Here is a 13,633-nt window from a genome sequence, read left to right as displayed (position 1 = left end):
ATAATGGCTTCTTCGTCTTCTTAAAGGCATTCTTGGCCAACATCAACTCAATACATCAAATTTCAAAAATAAATAATGCTCACAAACTTTACAGCACACATTTAAAGCAAAGCTGATTTGTAAGTTCTGAGTGGCACTACTAATGCCACACTTATGTGCAAAGCACAAAATTTGAATCTATGTCATTTTTCAGATGTATAAATACGCTTACCAGATTTTGTTTATCTAGCACAATTCTTTTTTTGGTTTTGGGATTTTTTTTTTTTTTCGTCAGTGTAGATTGTTATAGAAATCGACAAGGTCTTATGCCAATTTAGTTTTTTTGGTCCAATTTTCAGCTGCTTATGGGCGTATTAAAAGAGCTTTTCCACCCAAACGTTAACTACTTTAAAATATTGAAAATGGCACTCGATTTGATGTTTACATTTTTTCCCTAAGATTCATTGGTTTTAGTGCTTGGCCACTGGGGAGGGGGTGCATACAATTTAAAAACTGGTTTAGAAACCTTTCATCTTGATTTAGTGTGTCGGGTGCCATGGTTTGAGGGTTAGAATTATTTGAATGCAGCAAAGCACATGAGGACTATCTGCCTTTAAGGAGAGAGATGCCATCGTAGAGGACTGTTTAACAAGAAATGGCTCATATTCATGTTACACATGCTGAAAACCATGGTAAAATACCATGCAGCCATCGCATTTATTGGTGTGGGTTTGCATCTAAAACGAACTACCAGTATGTAGTGGTTTTATTGCCCACTGATATGGTCGTAATATAATAGGGGAAATAACTATTACCAGAGTGTATGGCATCTAAATTAAGAAACAAGAAAAATCACCTCTGAGGTAATCTTAAACGCGAGTTTTTTTAATGCTAATGATTAATATAATTACAAAAGAGTTCACGTCATTTGTGTCATTTTCAGATTGCTAAAATTAGTGCGGTTTTAATAAACGGTTATGTAGATCTACTACAGGAAAAAATGCATGGAAATTTTCCCTTAAAATAACAGGAATTATTGAAAAAAAACTTCTGTAATTTATAAACGAGGAAACGTATTTCAAAGCTGCTTCAAGAGAAGCGGCTCATATTTCAACCTGCCACCAAATAGGTGACTGCAGTTGTGCTGCTAACTAAAACTCTCGCCCCTCCTCCTCCCCAATTCAGTGACCTGAAACTAAAGGAGTTAATTAATTACATTCATTTATATCTGAAGGAACAGTGTATCTTTACATTTTTTGAAAAAAAATTTTCTCTCTCAAAAAAATTTTAGTTGTAACTTCTGCGTATTTGTTTGAAATATCCTATGAAAAAAGTTCAAAATCAGAGGGAATACATTTCTACAGATTTCCTATAGAAGAGCAAAGGTTAGCACTTGATTATTTTATACTTTTGTTATTTGTAAGCGAATTAGAAATGTGATTATTGTATATTTAAACGTGATATGGCATGCATGATATGGCTTTTATATCACTGTGTGTCCATTAAAGCTATTGATTTACCATACACTGCAGAAAAATTCATATTATTTACAATAAGCATTTTATCAGCAGTATTTAATCTTACAGAGGTGACTTGCGTTAAAAATAAGGATTCCAGTTTTTTTTTTTTTTTTTTTTTTTTTTTTTTTTTTCATTTAATTTATATAGTAATTTTTGTAATGAAAAATGTACTGGGTATAAAAATGGTTTTGAATACTGAACCATGTAACAATTTAATGCTAATTTTCCAGCTTTTATTAATTTATTTGCTATAAAAAATTAATGCCATTCTCTAAGCTCATTTTGGGTAGTAGATCCTAGAATTACTGACAGAAAAACATAATAATGCTTGCATCAGAGTGATACGAGAAGAAAATATTAGGTATAAATATAGCAAAAGAAATTGTCAAACATATGTATTTTGATGGAAGTGATGAGTATAAATCTCTGATGAGTGATCATCATTTTAATAGTAGTATGTCATTGCCTCATTCAACTCCTGAAATCCGTGTTGCCTCTCAGAATATAAACATTCAGTTTATAGGTTCCGGAAACCGCAACATTGAGTACGAAATATCGAAGAAAAAAATACTTACCGAATAATAATGAGTCAAAACGAAAATACCAAATTATTGATATAAAAAAGTTTTAAAAAATAATATAAAATAAATAAGTTTTTTTCTCTCTAATCTGCATTGAGGTAAAAAAGCAGACGATTCACTCAACTCTTTGTTCAACTTCACGATTCACGTTGTACTATTTTCTGAGCTTTCTTATTTCATTTCACGAGATTGTTTAGTGCTGCCTTTATTTTATCCGGATATTTTGTGGATAAATTAAGAATATTTTTAATTTTAACCCTTTTTAATACAATGACAGATAATAATGCACTCGTGATTTTACTGCTTGCAGCGTTGAAAAACGTAAACACGTTGCATTGACGGTAACGCAAAAAGCGCAAATTCTGCAAAAGATGGAGACAGGTGCATTTTTATAGCAGAATCGTATGGAACTGCGATACGATTGTGTATGATATACGGAAAAATAAAGAAAAGCTGTTGAAATTTTACAGCAACAGTGATTCTATCTCCGAAACCGGAAATCTTTGCACGAGGCGAAATCGGCAAACCTCGATGCTGTGTATATATAATACAATGAATAATATAATCAATTTATATATGTAATAATAATTTAACGCATATAATAAGTTAATAATAATTTAATGCATATAATAAGTTATTACAATAATGTCTATAATAATTTAATTAAATGTATTTAATACGCCTTATTTATTTTGCACTTTTAGTCTGAATATTATGATTGATCTTTTCTGTCCTGAAATCTGCAAAATCTTAAAATCCGCACAACCTCTGGTCCCAAGCTTTGCGGATTTCTGAAATTCTACTGTAATTATTATTTTAGAGGATTTCAAAGAAACATTTTTGATCATTTTATTTTTTGATAAATATAGCATAGGTGCAGGAAAATTTGCATAAGTTTTTGAGCAATTTCATTCTTAAAAAATTTCTTTCTCAATACTTCCACGTTTTTTATAGCAAATATATTAGTAAAAGCTGGAAAATCTGCATTAAAGTTTTAAATGATTCAGTATTTAAAACCATTTTTAAACCCAGTACATTTTTCATTAAAAAATTACTACATAAATTAAATAAAACATCATTGAAATGCTTATCTTTTATGCAAGTCACCTCTGTAAGATTAAATTTTTCTGCAGTGTATCGTAAACCGATAGATTTAATGTACATGCAGTCATGTATAAACCATGCCATGCAGGATAAAATTTTCTCACGTTTGAATATAAAATAATTGCACTTCTAATCCACTTACAAATAACAAAAGTGCAAAATAATCAAATCTGTAGACATGTATTCAATCTGATTTTGACAAAATCCTGCTCATGCAACCTTTAAAGTGGCAGTATCAATACACCATTTTGGCCAAAGCTGATTCAAAGCTGTGGTAGGAAAACGAGTAAAACAAATTCAGATTAAATATCCAATGACTAAAAAGAAAAGGAGCACGTGCAATTTTACTGATTGTGTTTCCACAGCATATACGCTGCGGTCATTTCACAGCGCAAGTTACCCCATTGAAGTTACGACGCTTAACTCTACATACAGCTTTGACTATAACCAGGTTTTACATGTGTGAAAAAATAATGAATTATGATCTCTAATAGAGATCTTTGTAATTATATTTCTAGTTCCAAAATCAAAGTGAGAAATCTAGTTGCTGAAGCCACAGAACACTAACAATTCTTGTAGGCCTTTATTTTCAGCGATGGAATACATCAGCTGCATGGAATTTTTATGACTTTTCTGTATTTATAAACTAAATGTGAGTAAGTTTTTCTTGGAAAGTTCATCGGAAGTGGAATATTTCTATCTTGAAAGATTGATATTGCAAAATTAACAAATCTAAATACCGGGCCGACAGTAATATGTTTAGAGACCTACTGTAAAAATCAGAAGTAGGGAAATCACCCTACGTCGCCCCCTTTTACTAATTTTTATACTTTTATCTTAGAATTATGTGTTGCATCCATGAAGGGGGTCACTAGGAACCAATGCTTCTTGCAGATTGTCGATTCATGAATGAAGAATTACTGTTTTGCTTTTCCAGTTTGCCCTAATGGTTCACACAAAGACCAGACTTTTGGGCAAAAACAGCCCTCCTATGGTGTAAAGAGAAACAGCAGTGAACGGGTGAAAAACATTTGTTCATCTGTAGGAATCTTGACTTTCCTTTTCCCTCATAATTCAAGCATTACGAAAATCTACCATAAAAGATATACTCTTTAAGGTATAAAATTTTTGTGTAATGAAATTATGGTGCGCGGGTGTTATGTCTCGATGTATGTTCTTCAGACATGACTCCGCTTTGCTAAACATAACTTTATTTACACACACCATATTTTAACACAACTATCATAACATAACAGAAAACTTCTACGTAAAGTTGCGTGCATCCTTACGCTCCAGCTAAAAGTGTGCTAGTTCACCGTGGCGCTGGCAGTTTTTACATACACAACATGATGTGGTCTGGTGGCGCACGCAGCCGAACATCAGACTGCCACAGAGTATCCCCAGCCCAGTGACACAGTTATGGCATTAAAGGGGATAGCTGGCTACAAATCTCCAGTTTAAAATATACACATTCACATAAAAGTTATACTTAAAAATGTACGTACAATAATAATAATAATAATAATAATACACTTAAATTCTAATTAAAATGTATACCCATACAATGCATAACTAAAACACAAATAATGAAAAGTTAATAAGAATTTTATGTAACTCCCAATACGTATGCAATAGTAAATTATTACACACTATGACTTTTGCAGCAAGCCACAAGAGAAAACTTTAATCATTACAAAGATTAGTTTTTCAGGAAAATGAACACAACGTCCACTATGGGTAACGACTTGTTTTGGAGTAATTTTTGAGTTTTCACAGACTTCCTGCGGAAACTGAGGAACTACAGGTGAATCTATACATTCTGACAACATACACTGACTACCAATAAGTATTTGGACACCTATGCAAATGACGATATCTGCGGTCCTAAGGTAGGTCACGGACTCCGCTGGTATATATCGTGTAGGAAACAGCATCGGCTTTAGTCGCATGCAAGATGCCTCGCAGTTCGGAGCTCTGATTTCGAGAAAGGTATAATTATCGGGTATAACAAATGTGGCCGATTCTTAAGGGACATATCTAGCCATCTGAAGTACTCAAAATCGACAGTAGCCTATGTGATTAAGAAGTGGAAGGTGACGGGTGATTGTCGGAATGTGCCCCGAGTCGGCAGACAAACGAAACTAGGAGATAGAGACCGATGAGTGCTGCCCAGAGAAATTCGGAGGAACCGCACCCAACCGATGGCCCTCATCAGCGAGGAGTTTCAACAGGCATCCGGGAGTATTGTTTCAATGAATACCATCCGTAAGGAAGCACATCTGCTTGGTTTTCATGGTCGTGCTGCTGCCCATAAGCCTTTGATCATAAAGTCCAACCGAGCTCCTCGGTTAATGTGGTGCAAAGCACATCGAAATTGGACCGTAGATCAGTGGAAACGGGTTCTTTGGAGTGACGAATCAAGGTTCAACCTTTACCGTTCGGATGGCAGGGACTGGGTCTGGCGTCTACGTGCCTGGCGTGCCAACAGTCAAGTTCGGCGGAGGTGCAATTATGGTCTGGGGGTGTTTCTCCTGGTATGGGCTGGGACCCTTGGTCCCCATTCATGGTAAGCTCAACTCCGATGCCTACTGCACTATTTTGGATGACAATGTGCTTCCTACGTTGTGGCAGTTTTACGGGTTGAACCCCTGTTACTTTCAGGACGACAATGCCAGCTGTCATGTTTCGACGTTAACCAATGCTTGGTATGGTGCGAATGGAGTTCCATCGAATGGACTGGCCTGCCCAGAGTCCAGACCTGAACCCTATCGAGAACCTCTGGGACGAGTTGCATCGCCGAATTCAGGGGTGCAATACCCGTGCAAAATTGGCGAAGGAACTTCTATGTCTTCTCCAAGCCGAGTGGAAGAAAATACCACTAGCTGCCATACAAAGACTTGTGGAAAGTATGCCCTGGAGGGTTCACGCTGTAATTACCTCTCGTGGAGGTTCTACCAACTATTGATTTTGAATAAAATTAGTTTTTCTTTTCTATCACAGGTGTCCAAATACTTATCGGTAGTCAGTGTATATGCTGATTTTAAACAATCGATTGAAACTGTAATCTTTTTCTCATTTACTTCACTAATAAAATTTTTGGCCATTTATTTAACTACGGCATGAGGACCAGTGTAAGGTAAAGTTAAAGGAGGTTTAACAGAATCAGTATGCTGAAATACATAAAAATAGGTTTGAAGTGCCGGGTGTACATAAATTGATGGTTGAACATGCCTAGAGGTTGGAATCGATCTAATTAAATGCATGACTGATCGAAGCTGTTACACATAATATTCAGAAGGAGATACGAAATTAGTAGCATTCAGCATATCTGAGGGTAATGTAAGTGTGGTACCATAAACAAGTTCAACATAAGTAGCATTTATATCTTTCCTTAATGGCAGATCTGAACCCAAGAGATTTATAGGCAGAATTTCAGACCATTTTGGATTGTTATCAGCCATTATTACACTTTTAAACTGCAATAAATTGCCTATAAAACCTCTCAATAAGCCCATTGGACTGAGGATGATAAGCAGTATTTCTAATGCGATGTGTACCCAAAATCTTCCTTAAATCCTTAAATAATTGAGATTCAAAATTTCGGCCTTGATCAGTTGTTATAGATACTGGGCAGCCGAACCTAGCAATCCAGTTATGCACTAACACTTTGCAAGTCATCTGAGCTGATATGTCGGCAGTAGGTATAACTTACAGCCATCTGGTAAACCTGTCAATGATTGTTGTGCAATAACGGTTACCTTCAGACAGTGGAAGAGGACCTATGAAATCAAAATGGATATGTGCAAATCTAGTATCAGGCAAAGAAAAGGTACCCAACGGTGATTTCGAATGTATATGAATTTTAGAACTTGGCACTGTACACAAGATTAAACTGCAATTTTAATAAATTTCTTCATATTAGGCCAAAAATAGCGCTAAGTAATTAGTTTTGTTGAAGCTGAAATACCTGCATGAGAAAGACAATGAATCTGCTGAAAATTTTGAGAGCGAATACATTCAGGAATGAATGGGCAAGATATACCTGTGTCCATATTACAGTAAAGAGTAACATCTTCTAAAGGAAAATTATGTTTCTCTACTTTAAAAACTGGTGAAAATTGAGATAAAGAATTTTGAATTTCAGAGTCCTGAATTTGTGCTTCGGATAACTGTTTATAATGTGTTGATTATCAGATACTGCATCTTTTTCAACTCTAGATAAGGCATCAGCAATGATGTTGTCATGACCTTTGATATATCATATGTCAGTGGAAAATTGGCCTATGAAATCAAGATGACGAAGTTGTCGTGGAGAACATTTTTCGTGATTCTGCTAAAAAGCATTTATTAAGGGCTTTTGGTCAGTGTAGATTATATAACCCCTGCCTTCAAGCATGTGCTGAAACTTCCTGATAGACAATTAAATAGCCAATAGTTCTCGATCCTAAGTTGACCATTCCCTTTGACTTTTGCTGAGTTTCACGGATAGAAACGTAATGGGTTCCCAAACTGAATTGCGCAGTTGCATTAATGAGCTACCAGTCGCAATGTTCGATGCATTAGTACAATGTTTCAAGGTTGCACCAGGAATTGGGTGTCTGAGAGGGGTTGTTTCAACAACTGCCCTTTTTGCATTTTCAAATGTTTTCTCAGCTTTGTCGTCCCATTCAAGAGGGTATTCTTTTGTTTTGCTTGGTTGTGAAGTTTTCCTTTTATTAATGCGGCCTTCCAGTAACCTATTCAAGATAGCTAAAACATCTGAAGCTGTTGGGACAAAACGTCTCTAAAAGTTAAATACGCCAAGAAATTTTGGTTTGATGTTTGGTTTAAGAAATTTTTGAATGTCTTCCACCCTGTCGGGTAAAGGTTTTAAACCCTGTTTCGATACATGAAAACCCCAAATCTCCAGAGATGATTGGTAAGAATAAGTTCACAAAAACAAAGCAGACTGTAATATCACCTTTATTTTACATAACACTTTGAAATAGAAGGAATGCCATCCACGTGACGACACAGCTCACATCACTCCAAGCACTGTAGCAATTAATAAAACAAAAAAGAATAGAATACAAATCACATAAATTATGAGTTGAAAGTTCGTTACCATAGCAAGCAGAATTGAATCATCAGGAAGCAACGCCATCTATTGTTGCAAAGACACACTAGTAATTCGTTTGGTAACAAAAAATACTAAACATAGCCCCCGGCCTTGAAGCCTTCTAAGGGTTCAAAAAAGACAAATAGTTAAAGCATACATAATAACATTAACAAAAAAATTAATTGAAAATATAACTAAAATTAAAGTTCAATAATATGAAAAAAGTCAATAGTTCATAGTTCATATTAGTCATGATTGGGGATAAGACACAATTTAGTAACAGCTCGTTTGAAATCACCAGCGGCTGTATGGATTGTAGCCACTCGAACGTTTTTATCACTACCTGGATGAATTAAGGCAATTCTTCCAATTTTCCATTGGTTTGGAGGCAGTTGTTCGTTTTTTATCAGATCTAAATCACCCCATTTTAGATTTGGAGACGCACGAAACCACTTAGCACGTTGAAGTGTTAAATATTCTGCACACCATCGTTTCCCGAAATGTTGCACAGTCTGTTGAACTAGAGACCAACGTTTAAGTCGTGAAGATTTCACATCACTCAAGTCAGATTCCGCAATGGCAAGCAAAGGGGCTCCAATCAGAAAATGACCTGGAGTCAATGCGCTAAAGTCGTTTGGATCACTAGACATCGCACAAAGAGGACGGGAATTCATACAAGCTTCCACTTGTGTAAGCACTGTTAAAAATTCCTCGTAAGTTAGAAGTGTGGATCCTAATACTCGTTTAAGATGAAATTTCATGGATTTCACATTAGATTCCCACAAGCCAACATAGTGAGGAGATATCGGAGGATTAAATAACCAAGTTATACCTTCTGAGGTAATGTAGTCACATAATTCACTGCTTTTCTCAATGCGAGCTGCATTTTTATAAATCTCCTTCAGATCCTTACTAGCACTTTGAAGTTAGTAGCACAGTCACTCGAAATTTTAGATGGTTTGCCTCGTCGGGCGATAAATCTTTTTAGAGCTGCTAACAACGTTGAAGTTGATAGATCACTGGCTAACTACAAGTGTACAGCTTTTGTTGAGAACCACACAAAAATGGATACGTAACACTTGAAAGTTTTTGTTCTCCCAGCTTGGGACTTAATAGAATATGGACCAGCATAATCAACACCGGTGACTGCAAAAGGTCTTGATGGTTGAACTCTGGGCGAGGGTAAATCACCCATTATCTGGGTCACAGTCTTGCCTCGATTTCTAATACAAGGAATACATCTGTGAATAATGTTTCTCACTACGCTTCTCACCGCAAGAATCCAAAACTGCATTCGTAAAGTGGTTATTAATAACTCTTGACTAGCATGCAAGTAACTGACATGGTAATGAGTTACGATGAGATTAGTGACATGTCCTTCCTTTGGAAGAAAAATAGGATGTTTGCTATTTTCAGGAATGTGCATTTTTTAAGCGACCACCTACTCGAATGACGCCTTCTTCATCAAGGAAGGGAGTTAATTGTATTACTCGGCTGCTCACACCTTTTAATTCTCTCGATGTTTTTAAATAAGAAAGCTCTTGAGGAAAATATGATTCTTGGACATTTTTATCACTGTTTTTGTAGTTAATCGAAGCTCATCGGTTGTCAGAAAACCTCTCAAACGATTTTCGGAGAAGTTTCGACAGTTGTAAATAAATCTTAGGCATAATGCAACTATACGACGTAATTTTGTCCAAGATAAATACCGTTTAAAAATGCCATTTTCCTTTACCGCACAAGATACTGAAATGCAAGTTTTTCTTTCTTCTCTACGAACTCCTTCATAATCTACATCAGCAATATGTTCACTGTCAGGACATGGTTCGTAATCTCATGAATATAACCAAGTAGGTCCAATGAACCATCGCTCACACTTCAGAAATTCTGCTGGAAACATTCCTCTTGTACCTGAATCAGCTGGGTGCCGCTTTCCATTGATACGGTTCCACCTTACATTAGGAATTGTATTCTGTATTTTAGCAATGCGGTTTGCAACAAAGGGAACCCAACGGTATGGTTCTGCAGAAATCCAGGACAATACAACAGTTGAATCTGTCCAGGCCAAAACTTTACGTATAGGAAACTCTAAATGTTCTAACACTGATTTAAGGAAATTCACTAACAAAACTGCAGTGCATAACTCTAATCGAGGTAATGATTGCACTTTCAGAGGGGCAACTCTAGTTTTTGATGTTAAGAGTGTTACTTTGATGTCCAAATTACGTGACACTGACGCAAATAAATTGCTGCACAGTAGCCTTTCTTGGAGGCATCACAAAAAGCACAGATATCAATATAGTTCACGTCAGGAATCAAAACAAATCTCAGTATTTTTAATTGTTGAATAAGATGTAAATCATTTCGGAAAATCTTCCATTTGTTAGCAATCTCATCACTAACAGGTTCATCCCACGATAAATGGAGTTTCCACATGTCTTGTATCAAGATTTTGACATAAATAATACAAGGAGCAAGCCAACCAATGGGTCAAATATTTTCGCTAAATCAGAAAGGATATCTCTTTTAGAGTATTTAAAATTTTCACCAGAAATGGATACGGAAAAGTTAAAGTAGTCTTCACGGGGGTTCCAATTAATTCCTAAAACTTTGATTTAGCTATCGTCTTGAATTTTCATAGCCTCAGAATCATTTCTCAACTCCTGGGGTATATTCTCTAACACTGACAAGTCATTGGATGACCATTTACGCAGAAGAAATCCTCCACGTTCTAACATTTGCAAGAGTTGATTTACTCGATTTTTGCACTCTTCAGTGTTTTGAGCACCTACCAAACAATCATCTACAAAAAAGTTTTGAAGTACAGCCTTCGAAGCTAAAGGATAGTCATTCTGCTCATCGTAGGCAAGTTGGTATAAAGCAAGAGTAGCCAAATATGGAGCCGAGGCAGTGCCGTATGTGATAGTATTAAGTCGAAATTCTTGAATAGGATCACTTGGACTGTCCCGCCAAAATATCCTTTGAAAGTTTCTATCCTCTTCATTAACTAGAATTTGTCTAAACATTTTCATGATATCAACTGTGACAACTACTGGGTAACATCTGAATTTGACCAAAACTGGAAACAGCTCTTGTTGTAATCTGGGACCTGTCATCAATATGTCGTTAAGAGATAGTCCTGATGAAGACTTACTAGTAGCATTAAATACCACACGTATTTTACTCGTAGAGCTAGATTCCTTAATTACTGCATGATGTGGCATGTAGTATGCCTGACTTGGGGACTCTGAACTACAGACCGGTTCCATGTGCCCGAGATCCAAGTATTCCTTCATGAAATGTTTATACATATCATATGTATCAGGAGATCTTAAGAGATTTCTCTCTAAAGATTTAAATCTTTGTATAGCAAGATCTTTAGAATTACCCAACCTTGAAGGGTTATCTTTAAATGGAAGTTTCACTACGTAACGACCATTTTGATCACGGAAGTGTGTTGTTTTAAAGAACTCTTCACATTTTTTATCTTCACTTGAAATACATTTGACTTCCGGAATGGAGTCTAAAGACCAAAATCTTTCAACTAATTCGTTTGTATTCAACTGAAGATTATTCACTGTAAAAGTGTTAGTTAGATTCGAATCATCAGTAATAGTGTTCCCGGAAATGATCCAACCCAACTGAGAACAAATTGCAAAGGGTAATGATTCTCCTCTCTTTATGATGTCTTCCTTAAGCATAATAAAAATACATTTACACCTAACAAAATATCTATAGGTTTTCTTTCATAGAACTTAGGATCAGCTAAGACTAGATCGTCAAAATGATTCGCAATTTTAGAAGGAAGCGACACGTTAGGCACATCTGAAGTTATCCTTGGAATCACGAATGCATATGTTCGAAATTTGGAATTTGACTCAAAGTGCGGGGTAAAATTTAATTCCACTTCTCCACTTGTTACAGTGTTGAACGAACCAAGGCACGACACTTCAATTTTTTTGTTAAATCTACCTAACTTTAGTTTTCTGACAGACTCTTCACTTATAAAGCTGGCTTCACTGCCACAGTCTAGTAAAGCCCTGCAAGGGATGGCTTTACCATTGGAATCACTAACTTTAATGAGAGCAGTACACAGCAATACACGTTTTGATTCACCTTTAGAATAACTAAATTGTCCTGTACATGTTGTGGCATTTGTAATGACTTCATTCTTTGGTAAGAACACTTCGGCTTTGGGGGAGAGTGAGGACGTTTGCTTTGGTTTCTCATTTTCACTAGTTTTGATATTTCGATCAAAATGAAGAACAGTATGATGAGGTAACTTACACGTCATACATTTATGTAAACTACGACAGTTTTTCACTAAATGAGGCTGAGAAGATAAACAATTAAAACAAGGTTTGTGTTTCTTAACAAATTCGATTCTTTTTTGGACACTTAAGTTTAAAAACTTACGACATTTGTGAAGAGAATGATCTTCCTTGCACATTATACAACTGTTTTTACTCGACACTAAAGAAGTTAATTTGGAATTAGAAAATTTCCTAAAATCTTTAGATTGGTTTCTACTATTCTGAAGGGTTCTAGCGTGGTCTTTTAGAAACTCGAGTAAATTATCTAAAGTACCTAATTCATCTTTTTTCAAAGTTCTTTCACACCAAAATTTTATGTTTTTATCTAATTTCTCAGTTATCAGATAAACAAAAAGAACATCAGAAAGATCAGAAACTTCTAGCTTAAGAGATTTCAAAGAGCGTACACATTCATTCACTACATGAACACAATGTAAAATAGCTTGAGCTGAATCAGAAACATTTGGCAAATTAAACATTTTACGGATTAATGCATTAGTTAATTCTCTTTTATTAGAATAACGTTCCTGTAAAAGTTGCAACGCTATATCATAATTAGCATCAGAAATAGGAATTGACTCAATAATAGACAGAGCTTTTGTTTTACAAGAAGCCTTTAAATATTGAAACTTCTGACATTTAGAAATATTCGGATTGTTATCTACACTAGCCTTAAAAAGATCATAGAAACTAATCCACTCATCTATATTTTCCCCTGTAAAGTTAGAAAGTTCTAATTTTGGTAATCGAACGTCAGACGAATTTACTTTTGCTACACTACTTGTTTCGATAACAGAGTCACTGGAAAGTTTCTGTAACTTTTTATTTATAGTTATCCATAATTCATCTAAAGTTTCTTGTATTGTTTGTTGTTCAGTAATGAATGTATCATAATCTTTTTCAGGACACAACAAAAATATTTTCTCATAAATAGAACGAAGCTCACTGTTAAAAGCATTTAGTTTCGTTTCGAACAACTTTACCTCTAAAATTTCTGCTTGTTCTAAATTCGAATTTACCTTGCCTTTAAACGTTGTT

The 13,633-nt window shown here is 35.5% G+C and overlaps 1 protein-coding gene across 1 annotated transcript in view; it reads left to right on the top strand.

The window, feature by feature from the left end:
- LOC118205680 (membrane-associated guanylate kinase, WW and PDZ domain-containing protein 1-like) overlaps positions 1–13,633 on the top strand; it is a 53,993-nt gene that overhangs the window by 25,640 nt on the left and 14,720 nt on the right. The window lies entirely within an intron of this gene.

The sequence above is a fragment of the Stegodyphus dumicola genome, chromosome X2 (genome assembly GCF_044657685.1).
Source record: "Stegodyphus dumicola isolate Sdum_Otavi_A_Nest chromosome X2, ASM4465768v1".
In the NCBI taxonomy this organism is placed as follows: domain Eukaryota; kingdom Metazoa; phylum Arthropoda; class Arachnida; order Araneae; family Eresidae; genus Stegodyphus; species Stegodyphus dumicola.
Note: the sequence above shows the minus strand (reverse complement) of the source record. Positions and strands in the feature narration are given on the sequence as shown.